At 39.7% G+C, this 11,036-nt stretch overlaps 1 long non-coding RNA gene across 1 annotated transcript; it reads left to right on the plus strand.

Moving 5' to 3' along the window:
• The first annotated feature begins 6,226 nt into the window (after positions 1-6,226).
• Positions 6,227-8,920, plus strand: LOC130714515 (uncharacterized). Its single transcript, XR_009011307.1, has 2 exons — positions 6,227-6,559; positions 8,688-8,920. It is a non-coding gene; the product is annotated as an uncharacterized LOC130714515 (long non-coding RNA).
• The last annotated feature ends 2,116 nt before the right edge of the window (positions 8,921-11,036 follow it).

Genomic DNA, 11,036 nt, shown 5'->3' on the forward strand with positions numbered 1-11,036 from the left:
CGAGCGCGAGTAAGCGAAATGGATAACTTGGTGTAAGCGACAATATCACGGGAACCCTAATGCATCTAACTTGACCTAATAAGTGGTGAAAAAAATAAAAAATAATAAAATGAATTCTGAAATAATCTTTGATGGTCTGAATTCTGAAATGAAATCAATCACTTCAAAGTTCAAACTCATAGAGATATGTAACAAAAAAAAAACTCAATGAGATATCACATTGGTATTTATGAGATTTTTAATGCTAAATTATCAGTATTTAATTACTTGTAAAATACTCCAAAATTGGCAGCTGATAAGACAAAGGGAATTTTTACGCGCCAGAAGAAGATATTCCTTAGTTTCTTTCGTATTATCTCCCAGCTTCATAAATGTGACGGTCAGACGTAATAATTTCAGCATCCGGAAAGAAGAATATTTCACAGTAATCAAAGGCTGCTGAACATTGAATCCCACACACGCCTAAAACACTATCTATCACTTTTTGCGGGATTCACATACTTCTCTTCCCTTTGTCAAAACCTTACTTCTCATCCAACCAGCAGGCATTCAAGCAGGCAGCAGGAATTGAGGTTAGCCCCTTTTCGCATTTGTTAGGGTTTCGTCACTTGACCTTGGTTTTACTGTTTTGGTTTTTTTTTATATTATGTTTTTAGCTTCAATTTTTCCCCAAATTTTCCTTCATATATGCTTGATTTGATTGTTCTTTTTTCTGATTGCATCACTGAGTAACCATATTGTTCCTTTGTTTTAGGTTTGCTCATCCTCTATTTGCCTATTTATGTGTCCAACCATGCAGTTACTTTTGAATTTCTAATAGCATGCAGTTACTTGTTTTGAATTTCTAATCAAAACTGGCGCACACACACACATGGTATATTGGTTGCAAACCGTTTTGTAACTTCCCCCTATTTGGACTATATATGTAGTGGTGTTTATTCCCCTCAACCATTCTTTTAACTTTAAATTCCCCTCAACCATTCTTTTAACTTTAAAGATGAAATATACAACTTTTAAGAACTGCAGAAGTGATAGATATACATGCATTATTTAAATTCTGCTTCGGGTTCTAATTGATGATTGCTGTTGCTATTCCCTTGAATTATTTCAAAAATACTATTTGTTGGTGACATACTTTAAGTTTATTCTTGAATTGTACCTTTTGTTCCAACCCCATTATGCATTCTGATGTATATAATGTCTACATTTTGATTTGTTTGCAGAAATTGTTAATGCTATATTTCACAACATGCCTCTAAGAGATATTTGCCCACACCACTGCTATGATTCAGACGACTTGACTATATGGGATGTTCCTGCTGCTGATTTGATTATACGTTCATCACTGGATGCAATCAACACTGCTGCTACCCTTGGCCATATTTACCCAGAGATTGTTCAGGAGTTTTGGGGGTCTGCAAAATTCACTGAAGATGATGGACTGAAAGGTGAGTTTTTTGACTATGTCCTTAATTACAACATGAAGTCTATCTCAGAAGTGCTACGGGTTCCAAGTGAAGGGGCAAAATTCAAAACAGGGTGGATGCTTGAAAATGATCCTGTTCATATCAGAAAAACTGTTTATGGAGATGGTAACCTCTCTGCCCCTGAAGCCACAAAGGCAGCCAATTTGACTCAACCTGCAAGAGTGATTCATTTATTGATCACTAATGTCTACACACCAAGGCTCAGATACCATGATTATGTCTTTGAGAAGGACGTTTTTATAATGTACCACATGCTGAATAATGTCACCATAGATCCAGTGAATTTAGTCTATGAGCATCTAAAGACTGTGCAGGCCAACACAGCACATGCAATTCCATATGGCTATCTGATCACCAATTCTCTGAATAAAATGAGGTCTCACCCCTTCCCAGGTTGGAGCCACTTCTACCCTTTGCATGTTGCTTTTATGGACAAGGACATTTTTCTGTGCAATGGTGTCAGACTTCCTGATGTTGAGTATGAAGATGAGGATGCTGCTATGGATTCAGAGAATGAGGACGAATAGATAGGTGGCTGCTGATGTGTTATGTTGTTTTGTTTAGTATAATTCTTAATTCTGGTTTGTATTTTAACAAGTATTTGGACAAATTTATATTTCACTTTCCTCTGGTATGGCAGTAGCCAACCAGATGAAAGCTGGTATTGTTCTATGCTGACAATGGTTTAATTTTAGGGTTTAATTTATGCAAGTGTTCTATGCTGATAATGGTTTCACTTTGATTATGGTTTTATGATTTTACTTTCTTTGATGGTGTTTCTGGTGGTTGGTATATACTTTAGTAAATATCCTTGCAAAGATACTTTGGGAAATATCATGGTTTGTAGATGTTCATGAGTTTGATAATATGCCCAGTTTTTCTTTTGCTTTCTTGTTGTATAATTTTAGGGTGCACTACATTTTTGTGATTGTGCAAGAGCTAGAAAAGCTTGGGTCTTCAGATGCCAACTTCTTTCAAGTCTTCAGAACTTGAGCCTTCTACTTCTAGACCGTTCCACTGGAACATCTGCCTTCAGAACTTCTGACTCCGGTTCTTCAGAACTACTTGAGAGCTTCCATCTTCAGAACTTCTGAAGTATTTGCCACTGTTCTGAATGAACATGGTAAGTTAAACAGCTCCTTTTAGTAACCCTTGGTTCTTCTTCCTCTGAACGAATAGGCTTGGGTCAGATTCAGAACCTGTTTGTCACAACTAAAAAAGACAAACGTACCACAATTGTTCATCATCACAAACCTTAATTGTAATCATCAAAATATAGAGATGCAACCACTGATCAAACCTTGATCTTACAATCTCCTCCTTTTTGATGATGACAAAACAAGTATTTTGATGAACAATTTTTAAACAATAAACTGAATACACAAGAGAGAAAAGATTAGAGATTAAACTTATCCTTGTGTATCGGTTTGTAATGCTCTTTCTGAATCTGGGATAACACTTGATTCTGAGCTAGGGTCTCCCCCTGACTCCCCCTGAATCTATGACTTGATGAAATGATGAAGAGTCTAGATTCGGAGTCTAGTTATGTGATCAGAATATACGCTTGAAAGGATGTGTAAGATCACATAAGGACACAGAGTATTGTCCAGATATAACGCGTCAGAAGCAAATAAGTTCAGAATGTGAACAAAATGTATTCCTTATTTAGGACGCTTGGCAATATCTATGTGTTATAAGTATTTGATACTTATTCTACTGGTTTTATATAAGATAAGAAAAAGTTTATCAAAACCATTTTATGTACTCCCCCGTTTTGTCATAAGCAAAAAGAGTGAAAAACAAAGCCAATAACGAGCAAGTAAATGATGCAAATAAGGCGCTGTTATTATTACTTTAATAAGAGTACAAAGGATATAGAATGGAATGAAGAAAACTAGTCCTAGATATATAGGAAAGCACGGGAGTTCTTCATGGAGAGAAGCTGAAGATGCAGAGGACGTACGTCCTGATCAATAGAGGCCAACTGGTCACCCAGTTTTTTCTTCAGAGCTTCATGCTCCTGGACAGCAACTTGATCTTCTTCGTATTCAAGGAGCATGCAAATGCCCTCGAATTCAGCTTCCAGATCCCTCCGGCGAGAGGCCAGACGAAGGAGGTCATTAAGAACAGCTTGAAGATTCTGAAGACAATGGGTCTGATGAGAAGTCAGCCAGCAATTCAGAAGATTCTCAATCCTCAACAGAGCTTGAGAAATCTGAGAGGAGGATAAATTGACGCTCCATGGGAAAACTTGGTCAAATACCACAGTCTTAAGTTCAGAAATCAAATCGACAGTAGTCATTTTGATTTAGAAAAGAGGAGAATGGATATGTATGAAGGAGAGTAGGATTGAGTGGTGAAGGAGAAGATGAACGCAGTAGATTATAAAGAAGAAAAGTAACAGAAATCCATGCATAAAACTTATCACTCATAAAAGCATGTGAGTTACTAAGTGGACGGGGCATTCAATAAGTAAAGTGGAATTGAACACAGTCAAACATTAATTAAATTCTCGGACAAATAAGATAAATGCATGCAGGGTAGATGAGAGGGGTTTAAGGCTTGGAAGTGGAGGGAAGATTCTCCATCAGATACTTCATTAGTGCTTCCATTTTGCTTGAGGATTCCTGAATCTGCCTGCTTTGTTCACTCTGAACAAGTCCTTGTTGCTCAACCATCTGAAATAATCTCCGCTGATCATCCTGAATTCTGTCAACCCTGGCAGCAAGAGTAGCAATTTCTGGATGAGGAGAAGGTTCTGGAGCTTGAGCAGATGTAGGAACTTCTGCCTCTGATGGATTTTCAGCAACAACTTGAGTTGGTACTTGCTTCTCAACTTCATCACAAGCGGCCTCTTCCAGAATTACTATCCCTTCAGAACTGTCTTCCGCAGCCTCTGCTGAGATTATCTCAACATCTTCTGAAGTGCATTCAGAGATAACAGAATCTCTTTCAGCCACAGCTCTTCTCAAGGGTTCACAAACCTTCTGCAGCACCCTCTGTCTTTGCTCAAAGGCCCTTTCAGACGCATTATGAATTCTTATACATTTCTCACTGTCCAGCTGCTTCTGAAATCCATAAGCTCTGCTTTCTGACCATCTTCGAAATGCAGACCACAGACCATCAACAAAAGAAGCATCAAACTGATTATCAGTTACCTGATATAACCATTGTAATCGTCTGGTTGCCTCTTCAGAGAACTCCTGAATCAGTTGAATGAGATTTTGAGGTCTGAGGGAGGTTGCCAAGGTCAGGACAGGCTGAGAAGTTCTGGCTGCATTTGAGCTTAAAGCATTGGAACTATCAGTTATGGGTTGTCCTGTAGGATGAGACTCAATCTCATGATTCTTCTCGATTCCTGAATGATCAGATTCATCCATATGCTCAGCTTCAGAGATGGTCACTTGCCTTTGCCTGGAAGTAGCAGTCTTCTCAGGTGAGGTAAAACTCATATCTCGTGAGTTTACTGCAGAATAGTTGGACAAGGACACATAGGAAGTTTCAGCAATATCTGGGAGCTGATCTTCAAAGTTGGAAGCCACTTCTTGAATAGGCTTCACATTGAAGGGAGGTTCAAGAATCTGAACATCATCATCCTCTGTTTCTTCCTCAGCATGGATCTCACCAGTTTGGGTTATCAGGAGGGTCTTTGAAGTGGTTGGAGGCTGGGGAGTGAATTGTTGAACCAAAGTTCTCAAGGTAACCTCACTTTGAACAATACCTTGAATGAAGGAATTGAAGGGAGGTACTGGTTCAGTTGTGGTGGATGTGGAAGAGGTTTGAATTGGGATGGATGGAATGGCAGAGGCAGCTGTTTGGATGTATGTTTGAGGGGCTTGTGTTTGAGGTTGTGTTTGAGTCGGAGCTGTTTGGGTTGAGGTAGGCATGGAAGTAGATATAGGCAGGGGTTGTTCAGGAATAATTACTAAAGCAGAATCAGAGTTAATGCTTTCAGTAATTATCTTACTTGGGCTTCTGAAGGAAGTTGTTCTGGTGAGTTCTGCAGCCCTTGCCGGATCAGAGATGCTCTTTGATCTTCTTTCCCTTTGTGCTTCTGAAGCAGGGTCAGATGCTTGCTTTGATTCTGTCTCTTTCTGCTGAAGTGGACCCTTCAGAGGCAGTTTCCTTTTCTTCCCTAAGGGTACTGCATCAGAATCCGTGGATTCTTCAGCTTCTGAGGATTCCCTTATAACCTGAAGCACATCCTGGATGATCTCACAGTCATCCTGCTCATCTTCTTCTTCTTCAAAAATAACTTTTCGCCTCTTGGCCAGAGGAACATCATCATCTTCAGTCTCACTTGAGGAATCTTCCAAGGAGTTCTCAGAACTTTCAGACTGTAAGGCCCTAAGTTCAATTTGGAACAATTTTATGAAAGTTTGAATAAAATTGGGGTTTTAGCTAATGTTTGATAACTGGCAGATTAGAACTGTCAACTTGTGCGAATTTTTAGAGGGTCTTAACGACTTCATTTGGGAAAACTTCATTCATGAGAGTTGTAGCCCTTTAAGTCTAGAAAATTGTCCAAATGATTTCGCGTCAATCCGACCTCTGTAGCTTAAGATATTTGCGTTTTAGTGACTGTCGTTAAGGCTGTACAGTACCAGCGAGTAAATTAGTTTGTTTCCTTCTAATTCCGAATTGGATTATGAAATTACTTAAGAGGGCTTAAGTTTTTAATTAGAATCAGGTCTGATTAAGTTATTGGGTCAAGGGTTTGACTTGGAGCGGGCTCAAGAGAAAAGAAAAGAAACCCAAACCCATGATGAGGGGGAGCCCGCGGTTGTATTAGGGTTCTGAAGGGGGGAAAAATTTCTTTTCCTTTCAGTTCTGAAACAGAAACCCTTGCACTCCTTACGTAAAGAAAACAGAAGAGAAAAGAGTGAGAGAACCACCCCTTGAACCCTTAGCCGCCGCCGACCAAACCACCACCGCAACCCGTGACGCCGCGCGAGTGAGAGAGCCTTGCGAGAGGGAGAGGATTCGCGTGGAGGAGGAGAAGAGGGACGTGGACAGCAAGCAACTGAGTTCTGAACCTACATCTTTTCTCTTTTTCAGACCAAGAACCCAAGGTAAGGGCTGGTGTAAGGCCCTAAGTTCAATTTGGAACAATTTTATGGAAGTTTGAATAAAATTGAAGTTTTTGGCTATGTTTGATAACTGGCAGATTAGAACTGTCAACTTGTGTGAATTTTTAGAGGGTCTTAACGACTTCATTTGGGAAAACTTCCTTCATGAGAGTTGTAGCCCTTCAAGTCTAGAAAATTCTCCAAGTGGTTTCGTGTCGATCCGATATCTGTAGCTCCAGATATCCCCGTTTTAGTGAACGTAGTTCCGGCTGTACAGTGCCAGCGGGATTATTACATTGTTTTTCTTCTAAGTCCGAATTTAATTATGAATTTACCTTTGAGGGCTTAGGTTATAGTAAGTTTCAGGTCTGATTAGGTAATTAGACTGGTGGGTTAAGGTTGGACTTGGGTCGGGCTTGTGGAAAACAAAACCCTAGCCCACTTGTGGGTTGCATGGGATTTTAGCCAAGGGGGGAAACCCTATTCTTCCACAATCAGAAAACAGAGATACACTACAGCACCTTCACGTGAAAAACAAAGAGAGAACGTGTGAGAGAAGAGAAGGGAGCCGCCGCCCAAGCCACCACCATTGTCGCCGGTCACGCGCGCGAGCAAGGGAGAGAGCGCGAATAGAGAGGGTTTCGCGAAGGAGAAGGAAGGTGAAGGAGACTTGGACAGCAAGAGATTGTTCTTCCAAACTTCATTCTCTTCCCTTTTCAGATCAAGAATCAAGGTAAGGGCTGGTTCTAGGAATGGGTAGGTTCTTTAGGGAATATGCCATGAATTGCCATGAGAAACAACTTGAGTTTTGGACTGTTTTTGCATGGTTTCCTGTACATGCTTGCTTGCTGGAATTTTTCTCTTGAAAAGCCATGAATATGATCCTCAAACGTTGTTTATGATCTGAATCTATGATTTTATGCGAGTTGCCATGGTATTTGTTAAGTTTTGTGCTATTTTACACTTGTTATAACATGATCCTTGCTAAATGTTTGGTTCTGAAATTTTGAGTAGATATTTGGGTTGTTGGGGCTGTACCAAGATTGCCATGATCAAAGGGGAAGGAAGGAAAATTATTTTTGAAAACCATAGAGCCATGGGAGTTTCGCTGCCAGTTTCCTGTACTGGACAGCGGACTTCAGAGCCCCTTTTTACCTGTTTAAGGTCATCAAATGAAAAAGTGATTAAAATGAAAGTTGTAGATTTTCGAAATATCTTTCCAGACATATAAAAATCATAATTTTTGGTTTAGTAATGTGATCTGGGGGTCGTGTTTAATAACTGTCACACCTGCTGTCTTCCTGTTCCGGACAGTTAGCTTTAAGGCCTAATATCACCTAATTCTGGGACTCAAATGAACAAGTGTGTAACTAGAGAGTTGTAGATATTTAAAATAGCTTTCTAGAAATGTATCATACGTGATTTGTTGTTGAAAGATGCATTCTGTGGCTCTATTTTTGTGAAAGTTGTTTCTGCTGTCAATATGTTGAAGTTGCGATGATATATTATGCATGAGTGAATGTTCTTGCGTTCCCTTACGTGGATTATATTTATTTTCTGAGTTAATGGTTCAAGGGTCGCTCACCTAGCCGTAATTCCCTTGTAACCCGTGAATGTTGTGTTGTGAAGGTTGTTGTATAAAGAGTATGATAAGACTCTAGGATTGATTTTAGAGACTTAACAAAGAGAAAAGTGTAATAAACTCGCTTGCAAGTAAATGTGAATAATTGGACATAGGTCTGGTGAGGACTATGGACCATGAGAACGATGGTACCTTGCACGCGAGGGTGTTTTGTGGGTTGTACGGTGAGTCCCCACGTGATTGGCTGACTGCGGTCGCCTTGTGATTCTGTGGACGGACGGTGAGTCTGGCGGACGGTGAGTCCCCCCACATGATTGAGGGTTGTACGGTGAGTCCCCTCCGAGATTTGTTCATCTGCGGATGATCGTGATTATGGCCATGGAAGTTTTGGTGGGTTGTGTGAAGTGAGATTCCGTTAGTAACTGACTCTTTCCCATAAAAGACATATAATGTACTTATATTATATATGTTGTTGTTGATTTTGTCATTATCATTCTTTTGTTGGACCTGACCCTGCTTGTTTTCTATGTGTTTGTTTGGGGGGGGTAGATGGTCGTGAAGATAATGGCGATGACTCATTCTTGGGAGTTGATGCTACGTGACGTGCCAATACTGGAGGACGACTACACTTTAGAGGAAGAGGAAGAGGCTAAGGAATAGGGTTTGGGTTGAGAGTCTTTTGTTTTCTGATGGGGTTGAGAGTTTCCGAAGTGTTGGTATCGAACAATTTTATTGCTTAAATTCGAATGAACAAGTTTTGATGTAATCTTTATTTTCATTCAGGCCTTTGTTCCGTACTCTTTACAGTTGGTTATTTAAAAAGTTTTACGAAGTTGGTTACTTCCGCGTGTTTTTTGGAAAGGTTATGTTTCAAGAGTTTTTGTAAAATGAAAGGTTTGTCATTAATTGAAGATTAATAAGTGAATCGACGAAAACTCTTTACGAAAATTGGTTAATTAGTTACTGTGTAACACTCGAGAAATCGGGGCGTTACAGCTGGTCTTAGGATCTTTTGGGTAGAATAGGGGTTATATCATGAGTTTTCTTGGAAAAATTATGATTCTTGCCATGCTTTGACATGATTTTATGTATGAACTTGATTGATGTGCTTGAGGTTTTGAATATGCAATGTGTGCTGGACTTTTTCCATGTGATATTGGGTTACACTGTGAACATGTTACTATATTTGATGCTGGTAGATGACTTAGAACCCTTAGAATAGAGTGGCTAAAACGAAATTGATGGCAAATGCATTCTCTGTCAGATTTCTGTGCTGGACAGTAAACTTCAGGTCCTAGTTTCACTTGTTTCTGGTCGCCAAATAAAGAAATGATTAACATACAAATTGTAGATCTTCGAAAGAGCTTTCCAGACATATAAAGATCATAAATTTTGGTCTAGTATTGTGTGTTGTAGGTCGTTTTGGGTAACCGTCATACCTGCTGTTTTTCCCTGTGTCGGACAGAAACTTTAAGGAGTGATATCACCTAATTCTGGGGCTCAAATGAAAATGATTTTAACTAGAGAGTTGTAGATCTTTAAAATAGCTTTTTGGAAAGATATTATACATGATTTTTTGTTGGAGGACGCATTCTGTAGACCAGTTTCAATGAACGTTCTTTCTGCTGTCCAAAAAGCTAAGTTGCGAAAATGTGTTGTTTTCCATGCATAAGCCTTATGTTACCTTATTTGATAATTTATGCCATGATGTGCCATGCGTAAGTGTAAGTTTATGCTATGCTTTATGTGAATTGTGATATTATTGGAAATTGTTCAAAGGGTCGCTTATCCAGCTGTAATTCCCGATGTGTCTGTGATCGTTTAATTGTTATATTTATGCGATGTTGATGTAAGACTCTAGGTTGACTTTAGAGACTTAAACAAAGAGAAACGCGTAATTAACTCGCTTGCAAGAAGATTGTGAATGAAATTTTATTGGACATAGGTCTAGTGAGACTATGGACCATGAGAACGATGGTACCTTGCACGCGAGGGAGTTATTTGGGTTGACTGCGGTCTCCCGTGAACCTTGTGGGCCGGTGTGGCTTCACGTGATTTGGTTGACTGCGGTCACCGTGAACTTTTGTGGATCATTGCGGCTCCACGTGATTTGGTTGACTGCGGTCACCGTGATAACCGTGCCTCTGCGGAAGCACGAAGATGGCCATGGAAGTTTTGGTGGGTTGTGTGAAGTGAGATTCCGTTAGTAACTGACTCTTTCCCATAAAAGACACATAATGTACTTATATTATATATGTTGTTGTTGATTTTTCCATTATCATTCTTTTTGTTGGACCTGACCCTGCTTGTTTGCTATGTGTTTATTTGGGGGGGGTAGATGGTCGTGAAGATAATGGCGATGACTCATTCTTGGGAGTTGATGCTACGTGACGTGCCAATACCGGAGGACGACTACACTTCAGAGGAAGAGGAAGAGGCTAAGGAATAGGGTTTGGGTTGAGAGTCTTTTGTTTTCTGTTGGGGTTGAGAGTTTCCGAAGTGTTGGTATCGAACAATTTTATTGCTTAAATTCGAATGAACAAGTTTTGATGTAATCTTTATTTTCATTCAGGCCTTTGATTCGTACTCTTTACAGTTGGTTATTTAAAAAGTTTTACGATGTTGGTTACTTTCGCGTGTTTTTGGAAAGGTTATGTTTCAAGAGTTTTCGTAAAATGAAAGGTTTGTCATTAATTGAAGATTAATAAGTGAATCGACGAAAATTCTTTACGAAAATTGGTTAATTAGTTACTGTGTAACACTCGAGAAATCGGGGCGTTACACAGACTCAGGCAGTTGACGTGATTGCACTGAGGTTCTCTTAGAAGGTCTTTCAGGAGAGGGTTCCCTGATGACCACTGACTTGGATGCAGCTTTCTTCTTTGTAGGTTCCTCTGT

This window comes from Lotus japonicus, chromosome 4, assembly GCF_012489685.1.
Source record: "Lotus japonicus ecotype B-129 chromosome 4, LjGifu_v1.2".
Classification (NCBI taxonomy): domain Eukaryota; kingdom Viridiplantae; phylum Streptophyta; class Magnoliopsida; order Fabales; family Fabaceae; genus Lotus; species Lotus japonicus.